General features: G+C 35.1%; 1 long non-coding RNA gene across 1 annotated transcript; it reads right to left on the bottom strand.

Moving 5' to 3' along the window:
* Window positions 1-240: 240 nt before the first annotated feature.
* Window positions 241-1671, bottom strand: LOC133816025 (uncharacterized). The gene is made up of 2 exons (XR_009884968.1): window positions 1534-1671; window positions 241-474 (listed from the first exon to the last, which is right to left on the bottom strand). It is a non-coding gene; the product is annotated as an uncharacterized LOC133816025 (long non-coding RNA).
* Between the last annotated feature and the right edge of the window lie 16254 nt (window positions 1672-17925).

Raw genomic sequence — 17925 nt, 5'->3', positions numbered from 1 at the left:
AACATATGAAAATTTGCTCAAAGCCTCAATTATGTGGTCAAAACTTTGGTGCTCGACCTATTTAAGCCAAACTTTGGAGGTTGTTGAATGTCTTGGAAAAAGGACAGTTGAGAAGGTTGTGAAAAATAAATTTAGGGAAGAAGAAGAAGAAGAGTAAACGGTGTAGTTAATGAGGGTGAAAGGCTCCATTCCATTCAGTGGCGGAGAATTCAGGGTACACCATATAATTTTTTAACAAAATTAAAAACACAAAATCTGTAATCAAATTATTGAAAATAAAAATACTACAAACGTTCACGACTGAGTTTACATGTTTTGCAAATGACACATAATAACTTCATCATCAATACAATAACAAATTTCTTTCTCATCCTATATAACTAAGATGTCATTCAACCATTAATCCCCTGTACGAGCGATTACGCAGCCTGGTCTTTACAAAATGTATTCCAAAATATGCTCTTTCAACTATAGCTGTAGCAACAAGCAAAATTAATTACAATGTCAATAATCGATAGACTAAGGGATATAACATATCTTTTCTAATTTCAACTATCTTTTTTGCACGATGCCTAATCCCCTTCAAATCTGAAAATTCTATACTTGAGCGCATATCAAAAATATAATTTTGAAGTTGACCATCAAGAGTCATGAGCTCAATTGCAGAAAAACCTTTTCAATAGCACCCAACAAGTTGAATTAGCTATTGCTTCTCAAAAGCAACAAACAAATTATAAGGACACAAACATGCTACACGAAGAAGTAATGAAGAATTTACCTCATTAAAGCGGATGTCTAATTCTTGAAAATAATCTATATCTCGAAAATAATCTATCAATTGCAATTTTAAGTGAGATAGTAGTGGTATTTGTGACGTGCTCAATGTCTAAAAATTATTCAATTATACATCATTTTTTGTCCACATAACGCAACACAACAACATTTGTTCTTTCATTGAGATGTCACGAGATTCATAAACTAGAATAGAAAATAAAATTTCTCAGATGTCTTTGATAATCACATTGACGACTTCATTTGCAGCAACTTTTATAATATTTTTCTGAATCTCAGGTGATATTAATTTGGTATTTTCTTGAGCATTTTGTAATATTTCTACATATCTATTTCATAAAATTTGATATTTTAGACAACTACTTATAAACTAAACTTGTATATAAATATATAATAAGTATAATATTATCCATATAACAATAGTTGAGAATTGTCATATGATCAAGAAAAATAAGAAGCTAACTCCAATTGTCTAAAAAAAACAAAACCAACACTCAAATATTTGATAAGAGATAATAAGCATAACAAGAACATACAAAAAATGATTTGGAATATTGTATTATAATAGTTTCAATCAAAGTCATTTTAACAAAACGCAATTAAAAAATAAAGAGTCTGAGGAAATTTAACAAACACTTGGTGTGCATTGATCATTGATAGCTTAAAAATCCCCAAAAGTGAGTTTTTCTATGCATTTAATCCTCAACAAAAGATTTTGATTATAATATATGAATTACTTACAACATTGAGTAATAAAATGGAGTTGAGTTGGAGTTAGAGTGAAAGCAACTAAGTGAAGATTTTTTGCTGAAGATGACCCATGCCTCTTCAAATTGGAGTCCTATAATTGTCGGTTTCAAGTATATATTTAATATAGGGGTATGATGCAAAATGATCATATTGTGTGAAAGTAAGTAAATGTCTATGTTTTGAATTTTATAGTAAAATAGTCTAATTATCTATTTAATATCACATATTACCAATTGTGTAATTTAACAAATTACTATTTTATTATAAATATTTTAATATTATGATATATGTATATTAGTTTTGTTAATTAGTTTTTATTTTAAAGTTATTTTGATTTTTTTTTTCATTTTTTATGGGTTGTTGAATGATATAACATATCACAAAATATATATACTGAGTTAAAAAATAATATACCATCAAAACTTACAAAATTATTACTAAAAAATGTATATATTATGTTAACAAAGTTATATAGTATCATTAAATTGTATATACTATGATACAAAATTATATACTACCATTATGTATAATAAAATAGAAACTAAATATTACAAAAAAAATTATATACCATACCACAAAAAACATATACACTAATTGGAAAATAATATACCAACAACTTATAAAAAACTTAAAAAATGAATATAACTTTAAAATAAAAACTAATTAAACAAAAATAATATACATATACTACTATTACTATATTAAAGTCATACAGTCCTAAATAAATAAATAAATTATAAAAAAAGACAATTTAGGTAATGAACAATGTAAAATAGTCATTTCTCTACAATTTTAAAAATGAGGACATTAGCTTCTAATGCCTTTATTTTGGATCATTTCCTATAATTTCTCATTTAATATATTATATGTAATTGTTTTTTTTTAAATGCAGTGGGCCCGTGGGGAGGGGGAATGGACCGAGACTTGATTTTTTTTTTAGAAAATTACACCAAATATTAATTTTTTTTAAACTTTAAAAATATGGCAGCTTTTTTTCTTCTTAAGTTTCTTATGACATTTTTTTTTTGTTTACATTTTTTTTTGAGTTTTTTTTTCCATATAAATTTATTTGTAGACCATATTTTATTTTTATACAGTTTTAGTAGTTAGTTTTAATATGTTTTGAGGTTATTTTTATAATTTTAATCTATTTGTAAGATTTTTTATCATTCATATTTTATAAAAAATATATATTATTTTTTGAAAAAAAACTAAGACATTCTTCACCATGTTTTTTATTCATATTACTTCTTCTTCTTTTCTTTTATTTTTTTTATCTTCTTGAGCATTTTCTCCGCAGTAATCAGTTACCACTATCAAAACATTTTGATTTTTTTATGTGGTAGTAATTGTATGTCACTGTCAATTTTTTTTTAGTGATGTGTGGTAAATTGTTACCACTATTAAAATCAGTTTTATTTTAAGTGGTGTGGCGGTAACTGGTTACAACTATAAAAATAATTTTGATTTATTTAGTAGTGTACCATTATCAAAATACCAACTGAATTCTAACTGGTTTACTTAGTGAGATTTGGAAGAAAAAAAGCTGACATTAAAAAGAATATACTAAATTGATCGTGAAGGAAACTGGTTACAGCTAGGTCTGAAAAAAATAGATCTGAAAAAAAAAGGAACCAATTGCGATGGTAACCGGTTACTTAGCTAGGCCTGGAAAAAAAATAGGATCCAAACAAAAAAATATAAACTGATCATAATCGTAACTAGTTACAGCTAGGTTTGAAAAAAAAATCAGTTGCCATGGTACCTAGTTACAAAGTCAGGTGTGAAAACTAAATCAAATCTAAATACAAAAAAAAAAACTTAAATTGATCGTTATCGTAACTAGTTATAGTTAGGTCTAAAAAAATCAGATATGAATAACAAAAATTAGTTGTCATGATACCTGGTTACTTAAATAGGTTTAAAAAATTCAGATCCAAACAAAAAAAAAAAAACTGAACAAATCGTGATGACAACCAGTTACATTTAGGGCTAGAAGAAAAAAATAGATCCGAAGTGCAAAATTAGATTTAAAATGCAAAATCAAATGTAAAAAAAAAAAAGAAGAAGAAGAATAAGAATAAGAAGAAGAAGAAGACCAAATAAAAAAAAAGAATGACATTAATACCAGAAGAAGAATGAGATTGGTTAGGTCCACAAAAAACTCAAGTCTGAAAACAAAACTAGATCGTGACAGTAATCGGTTACTTAGACAGATTTGAAGAAAAAAAAACCAATTTTGAAAAAAAAAATAAGAAAAGAAACAACAAAGAAGACGAAGAAGAACATGAAAAAGAAGAAGAAAACGCGAAGAAGAAGAAGACGAACCAAAGAGAGCATTAACGATGACCGGAGGTACGGCGTCTGTTTTTGGTTGTCGGTGTGAGAGAGCTCCTATTGTTATGAGAGAAAATTGTTGGGTGCCATTGTTGTGAGATAAAATGAAGAAAGTAAGTGAAAAATACGTGAGGGAGAGTAAAGTAAGAGAAAGAGAGAGAATGTGTATTTTTGTTTATAGTATTTTGTGAGATTTATCATATTTTAAACATTTTTTTGTTGTTGCTAAAATTACCATATTTTGTGGCATAAGCTTTATGTCCATAAATATGTAAAGTAACTTAATTTTTCCCATATTTTTGTTAGGTGCTTTTTTTTTTTTTTGAAATCAAGTCAACTCTCAAAGTTATATATATATATATATATATGCAAATTCTTAAGTTCGTACTTAGTCTTTCTGCTGGTCCCATTCATTTTGTCAGGTGTCAAATTATTAGCATTTTTGGTATTTTTTATTTTTTTTAGCTTTTGACTTGATGCAACCGGTTATCTTAACCTGTTGGAAAACTAGAACTGACGTGGCTGTGAAAAGTAAGGGCATTAATGTAATTTAATGAATAAAAAGTGTACAGTTGAGGATATTATGGTAAAATTCATATGAAGTTAAGACTTATTTACGATAGTGGCTATGTAATATTTTGGATGTTGCTAAGTAGTCGTTAATGAATTGTTCAGTAACATTGTTAGAGTCAAATGTAACAAAAGCTGGCTATATTTTTATTGTTTTGTGTATAAGAAATAAATTGTCTTAGGAAAAGTTTGAAAATTATTTTATCTCTATACTGTTGGAATGATTGAATTATTATTAATTGAGTAGTTTAGAGCTATATAAATTTTAAATCAAATTTTGTTTGAATATATGCATAAAAAATGGCAGAGAAATTAATGTTATTTAAGTCCTACTAGATTACAATTAGAAAACTATATTTTAAAAAATGTTCTTACGAGATAAAAATCTAAATTTGATGTCAGATAATATGTTTCTTAAAACTTTATTATTGCTTTCACTTATTGACAGAACATAATAGAAAGAGAATACATGATTTGTGAAACAAAATTTGAAAACTATTTTAATGTAATATTTTCTTTAGCAAATGATATATGATATCAAATTTCAATTTACCAACAAATTTAGTTGAATAAAATTTAAAATTAATACATTAAAAATTCATAATAATGGTTCTTAAAAATATATATTTTTTTAGCTAAAGTTACATTTATTCTAATTAACTCAGAGGTTTGTTTTTATTTTTGTTTTATAATTATGATTTGTTCTTGAACATTTGTACCATTAGAATTCATTATTAAATATATGGCTAAATTTATGATAGAATTCTCAACATCAATCAAACAATTTTCAAACACTAAAAAAAAATCGCTCCACTTCTTTCAGTGGCACAAACATTAATGTACAGACCAAAAATTCTATAACTAGTTAAGTTGAGAATTTTTTTCACAATCATGTTGAATAGCTGAAAGTTGTAGCAATGGTGTTCTTGGTGAAAAGTACGCGATGGTGTTCTTGGTGAAAAGTACAGGAACTAATCTATATTGGATTGTGTCAACTCCTCACTACAATAAAATAGACATTTAATGTCTCCCCCTAGGGGAGACGTTGTTGTAGGAGCCATCTAAAGTGGTCATATGACGTCTTTCATGGGGAGACTTTGTAGACTTCCAACATCTCCCCCTAGGAGACGTCATAGGGTGTACGTGTACAACCTATGACGTCTCCCAGGGGGAGACGTTGGAAGTCTACAAAGTCTCCTCATGGGAGACGCCATAGGTACCTACAACGTCTCCCATGGGGAGACTTTGTAGACTTCCAACGTCTCCCCCTGGGAGACGTCATTGGTTTTTGTAATTTAAAAAAAAAAAAAATTAAATAATTATTTTCAGTATATTAATTAATAGAATTAAATATATTAATTTTTTTTTGAAATAGAATTAAATATATTAATTAAAAAATCTAAATTATATGCAAATTTAAATTGTGAATTTTCATTAATAAAACTGAAATGTATATATAATATGTTTTTGCTAACTAAATATACAAAATTGTAATATTTGTTGTTAAACATTCAAAATTAACAAATATTACTCTAGCTAGCTAGACATATGGTAAGAAATAAAATGTAAAAAAAAACCTAATATGTGGGACGATGACTTTGAATTATCGGTAGCATATGGTTCGCCCAGTGTTGTCGCAGTTCATTAATATGGGCTGGTGTATATGACGTAGTGTTTAGCTACAAAAAAATACAAAGTAAAATATATTAGTTAATTATTATTTAATTATATATACTTTAATAATAAATAAATTGTTAACTATGTCTATGAAAAATTAAACTAAAAAAAAATACTAAATAAGCATATGAAAAATTGGGCAGCATTTCCTCTATATTAGTAACTTAACCATCTGTCAATCTAATCAAATCCAATCGAATAAGCACAACACAATACAAATATAATAATAGAATAATAAAATACATAATTCTAGACAAAATCGAGCAGCATTTCCCCTATAATAGTGATCTAACCATCTGTGAACAACAAGTCAAAAAATTCAAATAACACACAATAAGTTTCTTCCTTATAGCTCCGCAGCACACAAACAAATTTTCTAGAACCTACTTCACTAAAACACACAGTTCTCAACCTTCTGTTATCACCGAAACACACAATTTTAATCTCAGAACCTACTTCATTATGGATGAATATTTAAGATATTTAAACCCCTCTAACAAAAGTTTAATAATACTAAAACAAGAAAGAAGATAATGTATGTACCACTTGCAATTAATAGTCCTTGCTAACAAATTTACTTCACTTTGCAAAGAGCGCACTTTGCTATTAAATTCACAACCTACAAAACTAAATTAATTAATAAATAAAATATTAATAAACAAACTTCATTAAATAATTAGATTAACAATAATTTATTATTGAAATTTTAGAAACTTAAAAACCTCAAATGTGTGCTTGAAATCGAAAATTTGAAGCAAAAATCTCAGTTAAAACCACAACTTAAAATTTTTAATTAATTAATTAATAAAAGATTACTAAATCAATAAAATAACATAACTATATATAAATAACCTACTTAAATTTTAATAAAGATTACAAATATATATAATTTTCTAATTAAATAAAAATATAAATTAAAAAAAATTATAAACATTATAAACTTGAATTACTATTTTGTATGTAAAATTTAAATTAAATTATTTTTCTTATTTTAGACAATTATTAAATATATTTTAGCAAAACATATTTACATATTTATACTTAACAAACATTAAAAATTAATTAAAAAATGTATAATTTTTGGATTAAATAGTAATAAAAAATTAAAAATAGTAAATAATGTGGTATCATCTTAAAATTAAACAATATAGTATCTCAAATATACATAAAAATTATTTTTCATACTTTAAACTAATATTTCTAATAAAACCCACAAATCATATTAAAAAAATGCACAAAAATAATTTTTTATACCATTCTAACTATAATACATTGTTTAATCTTGAAATCCTACCTCAAATATGCTTTAAATCCACTTTGTTGAGCCAAAAAGCACCCAAAACCGCAACTCATAAACCCTAAAATCCCAATATAAATTCCTTAATAACTAGAGACAATAAGCATGAAAATTATCCTAACTATTATACAACACTTATAAATAATAAAAACTTACCTCAAATGAGACTTTATAGCCTAAAATCGTCAAAAAATTGCCCTGAAATCGCCCAGAAAATCGCCCTTCTCCGCCTCTGGTTTGTGCGCTCGGGGAAGAAGAAAGAAATGCTGAATATATATATTAGGCCAAACATTTAACGTCTCCCCTGGGGAGACGTGCCAGACATCTAACGTCTCCCCTAAGGAGACGTCCCATGTGGCACGTCTCCCCAGGGGAGACGTTAGATGTCTGGCACGTCTTCCCAGGGGAGACGTCAGATGCTCTTACAAGTCTGATATTTTATAAATAAATAATTTTATATTCATATTTTTCAATTAACGTCTCCCACCACTTTTAATGACTTACCTTGGTAGTCATCAACAATAACTTTTAATGACTTACACCATTAGACTTTAAATATCCCTGAATACTTTTAATGACTTATATCATTGGTGTAAGTCATTATAGAGAGTCATTAAAAGTGAAAATTGTTGTAGTGCCTCCTTATCAGCTTATACCAACACCAACACCAACACCAAGTTCTTCCTACATCAACGTAACCAATCTGACCAAAAACAGATAACATGAAAGAATGATCAAGTAATAAAAGTACTCTCTCCTTTTTCTAGATTCTCTAAGCTAACACTACTCTCTAAATACAAACTCAAACACTTTTAAATACACAACTAAGACAAGTCATTGAGGAATTAAATCAAACACTTTATATGTACATAAATTATACCAACCCTCCACAATTTATATGACAGAACCAGAAAATGACACAAATCAAGTATACACACATAAGTAATTGAAACTTATATATAGGATGACATATTTAAAAAAGAAACAATACACAACATGACATATCCATGAAGCAATACAAACAAACTCGCATAATTATATTGTTTTAGTGTAAATATATGGTTTTATGTTTATAAGGTATACAGATGAAAAGCTGCTAGTTGTTTTCGTAGAGAAGTCTTAGAGCCTTTTTCATAAGCTAAAACAAAATTATCTAAACCAATTACAGTTTTGTAACATCATTTCAACAACCAAGGATTGACACTTCAACTCAAAGTCACAATATAAATAAAAAACAAAATAAAAATCACAACAAAGCCCTCCACATGTCTACTGATTCTTAAACAAGTTATACCAAATCCCCATATTTATACCAAATCCTCATATTAAATCCGACAACAAATTAAAAAAAAAACAAGAAATCATTTAAAAAGAATCTCTAAAAACGAAAATACACTCAATAATCAAAGGTAACACTTTTTTCTGCATAAAAAAAAATTAATCACGAGTGCAACAACATGTTTGAACTTAGATTTTTGTAGTGTAAATTATTCGGAATTTTCTGAAAATTTGCAGTATGCTCTAAATAGCTACAATATACACGGTCATAAAAAAAATCGCACCGAAAACTATTCACGGGTCGAGAACACTGAAAACCCTATCGGTAGGACTTAAAGTGAAGCCCTTGTAAGAGAATTCTCATATATTTATGTACACTTTTATATTAAAATGCAGTGGGTATGTACCCACTGGTCCTAAGGTAGCTCTGCCAGTGACTCCATTCCAATATTTTTTAGTAGTGGCTGATTTTTTATTTTTCAAAATGGAGAAAATGGTACTGTTGTGATTGTAGGTGAGGACGAAGAAGATATAATGAGAGGATTTGAGTGGGGAAAGAAGAGAAAGGCAAGGGAAATTCCCAAAAGAAAACCCATAAGCATGCAATATTTGCATTGCATATACGTGTATTTTTATTTATTTGTTATTTTATTTTTTTGGAGTTGGCCTTGTGAACTTTTAGGATCAAACATGATATTAAGTTTTAGTGGCTCTGATTTTATAATAGAATTAAGAGGAAAATGCTAATGAAATGAATGAAATGCCAAAACCTTGCTCAAATAATACTAAGGTTCATACTATTCATTATATAGATGTTATATAGATGGAGTAGTACATTATAGAGGTAAATAGAATATGGACACATGTCATTACATTGTTAGGATTACATAACAAAATACATAATAAATTATAATAAATATATTAAATACTAATGAGACACATGTGGTTTATCATTGCTTAGCTTCCCATAATAAACACAACAACAATTGTATCATTTTTATTATTAATTGAATAACTTTCAGAGTCAACATTATATTTTCATTTGATAAAATAGAATATTTTTATCCATATTTTGAATTTATATTAAAATCCATGGGGTATCATATTTTAAAAAAAAAAAAAAATGTGATATAGTTAAATAATCTAAAAGTAAAAGCAGACTTTTGTTATTATTCTTATGTTAATCCTATGTTAGTTTTTAAATCTCTTTGATTTATAAAACCTCCAACACTTTACCCTCATATATTTTTCTATTTAAGTAACCCATATAATAGTGTTCACGCACTTTTAGTGTCTCAAAATGAAGTTAAAAGTATTAAAAAAAAGAAAGTAGAATAATAAAACGCTATGATAGATTCAATAAAATATAAAAAATTTCAATAAAGTAGTCGATTCATAAAAGAAAATGAATTTTTTTTTTCTTTAAACCCTTCTTAATTAATTAATTATTACCAAATATATTAACTTAGTAGTTGACTTAAATATTCTTTTGAAATATTAAGAAATAATAATAAAAAAAATTACATACTTTAAATTTTAGAAGCATAAAGTTTATTAAAGGTGATGATATCTATAACATAATTTTTTTCTTACTACACACATTTCTATTTAAACTCCTCATAAATTGTTAAAAATTATTATAGTACCAGCTAGAATCTTGATGCAGGACATAGTCCCATATCTGGTCCCCTTTTAAATAGATACAATTCACCCATTTAACCCATAAAAGGTCCTGCTTAGAAGAGATAGCCCAAATGTATCTTGCAAGCTTAATTTTGTTCCAAAGAAGTCTCTCTTTAAAGCCTAAACCACCATGACTTTTAGGCCGACAAACTTGATCCCAGGAGATTAAATGAAGCTTGCTTCTGGTACCTTTTGCTCCCCACAAAAAATTCCTGCAAAGGCAATCTATCTCCTTAATGACTCTTTGAGGCAAAAGAAATATACTCATCTAGTAATTCCTTATCCCCAACACGACAGAATGAATAAGCTGCACACAACCTGCATAGGAAAGATTCCTGCTGGCCCAACCATGCAATCTCAGCCTAATTGTCGTAAGGATTAAGTCACAGTCCATAGCCTTCCACTTGGTAGGTCTCAACGGCATTCCAAGATAGATCAATGGAAAAGACCCTTTTGTCAACTTAGAAAGATTCAGCAGAGAGGCTTTCTCTGAATCTGATATGCCTCCAAAGTAAATTCGGGACTTATGATTATTAATGAACAAACCAGATGCATCAGAGAAGGCTTCAAAAGATTTTTGTATGATCTGAATAGAATTAGCATTAGCTTTGCAAACAAGAAGTAAATCATTAGCAAAGCAAATGCTAATTATATTTAAGGATTTGCATAAAGGATGAAACCTGAAGCTTTTATCCTTAGATGCCTTATGAAGGACTCGAGTAAGGTATTCCATCACTAATACAAAAAGCAAAGGAGAGATAGGATCACCTTGACGAAGCCCTTTGCCTCCCTGAAAGCTGCCTTGGATCCGACCATTCATGAGTAAGCAGTAGGAAGAGCCTCTAAGACAGATCATAGCCCATCTAATGAAACGGCCAGGAAATCTGAATGCTTTCAGCAGGTTCTCTAAAAAATCCCAGTCTATGGAATCATAGGCTTTACTGATATCTATCTTCATCAAGCATCGAGGAGAACTTTGTCTTCTATCATAACCCTTAATTAGATCTTGAAGGATGAGGACATTATGAGCAAGAGATCTATTCTTAATAAAAGCCCCTTGATTCTGATTGATCAATTTAGGAAGAACAGAAATCAGTCTGTGACAAAGCATTTTTGAGATGGACTTGTACATAGTAGTACAACAAGCAATAGGTCTATACTCAGTAGCATTTGTAGGATGATCAACCTTAGGAATGAGAGCTAAAATAGTACTATTCAAAGACTTAGGAATATATCCTGTGTCAAAGAACTCAAGAACTGCCTTAGACACCTCTTTCCCTATGTCTGTCCATAGACTTTTAAAGAAACCAGCTCCAAAACCATCTGGACCAGGGCTTTTGATAGCATTTATACTAAACATGGCAGTTTTGACATCTTGATAAGAGAAAGGTTTAATCAACTCCAATTAATCTTCAAAGTTCATAATCGGACCCAAGTCTATTATTGAAGAATCTATATGACCTGAAGCTTTACTTGAGCAACCCAAGAAAGACTGAAAATGTTGAACAAAGTGGTTAATCACCTTTGGGTAGTTATCTTCTACTCTGCCTCCTTCAGTTATAAAAGACACTATCCTGTTGTTAATTTTCCTTTTCTTCATACTAGCATAAAACATTGAGGAGTTTTCATCACCAAAACGAAGCCAATCCATCTTACTCTTCTGATAAAGAAAACTGGCATATATTTTCTCCTGCTTTTTAAACTCCAGAAAAGAGGACCTTTCAGCCAAACTTAAGCTGTGATTCTTTGGGTCTGAGAAAAGAGTGGATTTAGCTTGTTGATAAGCTCTTTTACTTTCTTCATACTTTCTGACAACATCTCCTATAACCCTCCAATTAAATTTCTTCAGCTCATGCTTGAGCCGAGAAAGTTTCCCGGCAACGGCGCAAAAAACTTGTTGCGAATTTTATAGCTACGCAAGTATACGTAATCGTAATTTGTAATAAATCTCGATAAGAACGAGTATCATCCCACGAAGGCTGATTTATCAATTACCAAATAATTAATTTCTAGTTTCTATTTGGCTAATGAAAACTAGATTTGTGAAATTTGAAAATAAGAAAACGGAAATAAATGAAAATTGCAGAAATCAAATAATAAAAAAACACAAGGATTAAATTCACTATGAAACAATTAGGAATCCTAATCTTCTCTACTATCCACTCTATTATTCTTTAATTCAATTACTACTGAAACTCTTCTCACTGAAATGATAGGCATGCAAAAGTGTTAACTATTCGAGTTAAGAGATAGAAAACTCGACCTAATGTGAATTCCCTATATTTCTATGGTCAATTCAAACAATAGGAAGCAATGAATACAGCCCTAAATCACATAAACCAATTTGATACTCTCGTTCTAAATTGAAATCTATGTCTATTCAATTTTAGTATATTCAAATCTCACTTTTCAGATTTTGATTCAAATTCATAAATCATATGTAAAAGGTGCGCAGTCAATTACATACACAATAAACACAAATTGAATAGATTTCAGATGAAGAAGAAATAGATAAATGCATTAAATCATAACAGAGTTTCAAGAGAGTCAATTAGAAAACCTAAACAGAAATTTAGTTCATGTTTATCATTAAGAAATCCATAAACATGAAATTAACATAAACTAAAAGAAAAGAAAAGAAAAGAACTCTAGATGATCAATCCAATCTTCATCCAAAGCACTCCTTAGCCTCCTCTCCCAGTCCAGATATGAAAAAGTCTGCAAAAAGTCCTCCTTTTCTCTCCTTAATCGTAATTTAAACCTAATTAGCGATTTTTAAAACATGAAAGGACCAAAACACCCTTAATTAAAAATCTGCATTTTTCTCATTTGTAGACATATCCTGCGGTTGCAGGATGTCATTCCTGCGGTCGCAGGAATGCTCTAGAAATGCAAAAACTTCTCTGGAGTTGCGGCCGCAAGACACACTTCCTGCAGTCGCAGGAAGTGCTCCGAAACACCGTTTTCCACCAATTTTTGTCATTTTGTTGATTTTTCCACCATGTTTCCGCACCTCAGTCACCTAAGCCCTTCGACACCTGAAAACATACAAAAACCAGCGTAAAATAGAACAAAACAAAACAAACACCTAATACTTTACCTGAAAAACACATAGATAAATGAGTCTAAAACTCATTTATCATAACCCTCCAATTCAATTTCTTCAGCTCATGCTTGAGCCGAGAAAGTTTCCATGCTATCTGATCCAACCCTCGGCCCTCAACCTTTAAAGGCTTATACCAGTTAGCCAAGACTGTTGGCTTGAAATAAGGATGGCCAATCCACATATTGTAGAAACGAAATGGTTGAAAACCCTCTTTTTGGGTTGATAATTGCTTCAAAAGGATAACACAGTGATCTGAAACTACCTCCCAATTCGCAACTGCACTGACATTAGGAAAAGAATCCAGCCAATCCTCATTGAAGAACACCCTGTCTAACTTGGAGAAGATACGATTTCCCCCTTCCTGATTGTTCGACCAAGTATAAAACGAACCCATTATCTTCATTTCTTCCACTATGCCAAGATCAAGCCAATGTCTAGCATCTTCTAGCTCATTCATTGTTATAGCCCTACCTCCCATTCTATCTTTTGAATAAAAAACTGCATTAAAATCCCCTACAATTAGCCAAGGTTTAACAGGGAAAGTTAAATTGGTTAACTCAGACCAAAGAGATCTCCTGGCCTCCAGCTGGTTTGAGCCATAAACAACTGCAAGGCAAAAATCTTGGTCTGTAGTACAAAGCCGAACCCTACAATGAAGAAATTGATCATGATCCTTTGTAGCTTCAATTTTAACCCAGCAAGCCTTCCAAATCAAAAGAATTCTACCCCCCAATCTCGAACTACTATAGTAATCCCAACTCGTAAAACTAGTACCCATAACTTCCTTAAGCTTCTCTCCTTTAATTTTAGTTTCAAGGAGAGCCCCAATACCAACTTTATTCAACCTGCAGATATCTAAGATTGACATCTGCTTATTCCTCTTTGTTATCCCCATTTCCTGCATGAGCTCGGGGCCTTTGTCCAGGCCCATTGTCAGGGGTAATGTAAGCATGCGGGCCCGGCCCAAGGCCTCTTGGTACGGAGAGTGTCCAAGGGGAGGGGTATGGACCGGGGATGCATGTCTGGGCCCATTAGAGGGGTCCGGCATGTCCCTCCGAGTCCGTCCTCCAGGACGATAGTCCGGGCGATGTACAGAGCGTTCGGACCCCCGCGGCCTACACGTCCAGGTCCCGAACCCTGATACAGTCCGGGCCTGTGGTAAACGAAGCGGGACAAAGGTAAACGGACCCGGATCACCTCACCCCCGGTTGAAAGGGTCAAGCGTCTAGGACCCTGAAGCCGCCTCACTCCGCGTGGGCGTTGTCCCCACTTTTCACCTGCAGAAAAGGCCACCTCGGGATTGCACGCCGTTGTTTCAGGTCTGCGCTGTCAAGTACTCTGACTGATCTTGTCTCCTGAATCTGCCTCGTAACTCGAAGTGCCCAGACCAAAAGCACCGTTTTGTCGGGCGAAATGTAGCTTTAAGGTCAACCTGTTGGGCCTTAGCTGGTTTGGAATTCGTGTATTTTGTACCTTTTGTATTGGGCCTCCACTAGAAAGGCCAGGAATATCCCTTTCTCCGATGGGCCCGGGTCGGACCCGGCCCAGACCTGGTGTTCCCATAAGCCTATAAATATAAGCTACAGAACACTATAAAAGGGGTCTGTCTTCACCAAAAAATATAGTAACTCTATCAAAATATAGAGAAAAACTCCATTGTAAAAGGTTCTTCAAGCTCTAATAATACAGACTCGTGGACTAAGGCTAGTTAACGCCCCAACCACGTAAAAACCCCGTGTTAATCTTCAGCTGCCATTATACTTATCATATAGATAATAGATATTAATATAGTTGCCGAAAATCTCAGTTAACAGTTTGGTGCTTTCATTGAGAGCTGAAGGAAGCTAGTGCTAACGTAAGGCCTTTACTACGATGGTGAACACACGACACACCACCTTCGACCCTACCAATCCAGAGCAGGGCAACGGAGACCCGATGCCTTCACAGCATCTCCCTCAGGATCTGCCCGAGAACGCACCTCCTCAAACATCTCACCAAGACGAGTCACAAGACTACGAGGGTGGGACAGAATGCGAAGAGGAAAACGAGGAGGAGTATTATGAAGAGGAAAATGAGGGGGAGTACCACAACGAAGCTGCGGATCCCAAGACCCCTGAGAGAGAGCCCGATCAGCAAGACTTGGAGGTGACCAGACTAAGGCAACAAGTCCTAGATCAGGAAGCCAGGATCGCTGAGCAAGCGGAGGCGCATCGACGGATGCAAGAGTCTCTCCAAGCCCTGCAGGCACTCATGGCCGCGCAGGGTCCGACAGCCAACCTCGCAACTGGCCCACTTCCAGAAACGCAGCAACCTGCACCACGAGAGCAAGCCGGGGTCCCTAGAGGTGCCAGCCCGGTCCCTCCCCCGGAGCCTTTTTCCGAGCCAGCTCCAGGAGGCCCGGACAGGGAGCGACGGAAGACCCGGGAGAAGACCACCCCCGTCGCAAGGCCCGGGACCCGTTCCCAGCTGCTACCTAGGAAAGAGAAGGTGTGCCCCGTCCCAGGACGTGGCCACCCAATCGATCCGCAGGGGACGCGGCCGTGGAACGCACAGCCCCGACACGCCCCGGGGCGAGACGGGCGGGAAGGATCTTTGCACCCAAGTGCCTCGGTTAACAAGAACTGTCGAGAACGGCCTCGCCGCGAGGGACGTCATGACCTCAGTTCAGGGGACGACACCTCCCGGATAGACTTACGCGATGGACTAAACGCTCGGAAGGAGCGGGCCCGCAAGGAAAAGATCCTCCCCCGAGACGGCGACCTCAGGAACAACATCAACGACAGGAGGAACGAGAGAATCCCCCAGGAGGATGGCATGGCCAGGCAGTTCATGGAGCAGATGGCCGGGCAGCTCATGGAGCAGATGGCCGCATTAAAAAAGGTCACGGATCACCTGGTCTGCAAGCAAGAGGGCACGGACACCGACTCCGACGAAGAGGATAAAGAGCCCTGCGCAAGGCACATCCTGGACGTCGTACTCTCCAAGGGGTTCAAGATGCCAAGCCTCACTGCCTATATTGGAAACACCGACCCCAGGGACCATCTGTCCCGGTACAACAGACTCATGACAGTGGCCCGTGTCAGCGACGACGGCAAATGCCTCTGCTTCTCGATCACTTTGGGCGGTCCCGCCGAAGAGTGGTGGAAGAGATTGAAACCGGGGTCCATCCAATCCTGGTCCGGGCTGCAGTCAGCTTTTCGAAAGCAGTTCGTGGCCGCCATGAGGATGGATATGCAAATCAGCGCCCTCGCAAATATTAAGAAACTCCCCGCAGAGACGCTGAGGGACTACATCCAGCGCTTCACTGAAGAAGCCTCCAAGACGAAAGTAGACGATGGACAGCGCCTAGTGGCACTGCAGTCCGGGATCCGGGCCGGGTCCCCTCTTTGGGATGACATGCAGCGGAACAAGGCCGCCACCTTGGAAGAGTTCATCAGGAGGGCCCAAGGATTCATCAACTGGGAGGAAGCCCAGATCCAGGCCTTCGGGTGGTCCCCGACTCCGCAACCCGTCCCCCAGACGTTTCTCGGGTATGCGGGACAATTCCCGGCGCAGTCCTACACCGCACCTTCCGTTGCCCCAGGATCGACCGTCGCGCCCGGAGTCAGTTACACCCCTACGGTGTACGGCCCTGCCATTTCGGGATACGCCCCGGCCCAATCCACCCACTTCTCCGGTTATGGCGTCGTGCCGGCAGGACACAGCGTGGCCCCTGTCGACGCCCAACAGTCCCAGACAGGAGTAACTAAGGCAAGTGTGAATCCCTCCCGGGGGAAGCGGTCGGGCAAAGGCCAGAACCGGCCCGAGCCGGTAAAAAAGGGGAAGAAGGGCTACGAGCCCCAATATTCAGAATACACCAACCTGGTGGACACCAGGGAAAACATCTATCTGGCGACAGAAAGGGTGGTTCACTACCGGAAGCCTGGCCTTATGTTTAAAGGAGGGAGAAATCCAAGAGATACCAGCAAAAGGTGCGCCTATCACAAGGATGTGGGCCACACCACCGATGAATGCCGACAGCTCAAAGAAGAGATTGAAAATCTTATCAAGCTGGGACACCTCCACCAGTGGGTAAGGATGCCCGTGGGAGTCCCAGGCCTGTCAGCAAGCCCCGGACAACCCGCGACCTCGGGAACGACTCTGGCATACCCCTCCAGGGAGGGTATGCACAGGGACCCCCGGCGCAGGCCCCTCAGGGGGCCCCCGCCGCGCAAGTTCCCGGCCCCGGAATGCCTTATCCCTCCGGGGCAGCACCCCTTCGAGTTGACAGACATGTGTCAACCATGTCGGGCGGACCTCACCTGGGAGGGCCATCAAGGAATGACCAAAAGCGCTACCTAAGCGAGCTGGACCACGACCAGGAAGTTTGCGCCCTTGTCCAGGCTCCGGCTCAGCGCCCTAAGTTGATAAACCTCCCCATCACCTTCACGGAGGA

Source organism: Humulus lupulus, chromosome 2, assembly GCF_963169125.1.
Source record: "Humulus lupulus chromosome 2, drHumLupu1.1, whole genome shotgun sequence".
NCBI classification, from domain to species: domain Eukaryota; kingdom Viridiplantae; phylum Streptophyta; class Magnoliopsida; order Rosales; family Cannabaceae; genus Humulus; species Humulus lupulus.
Note: the sequence above shows the minus strand (reverse complement) of the source record. Positions and strands in the feature narration are given on the sequence as shown.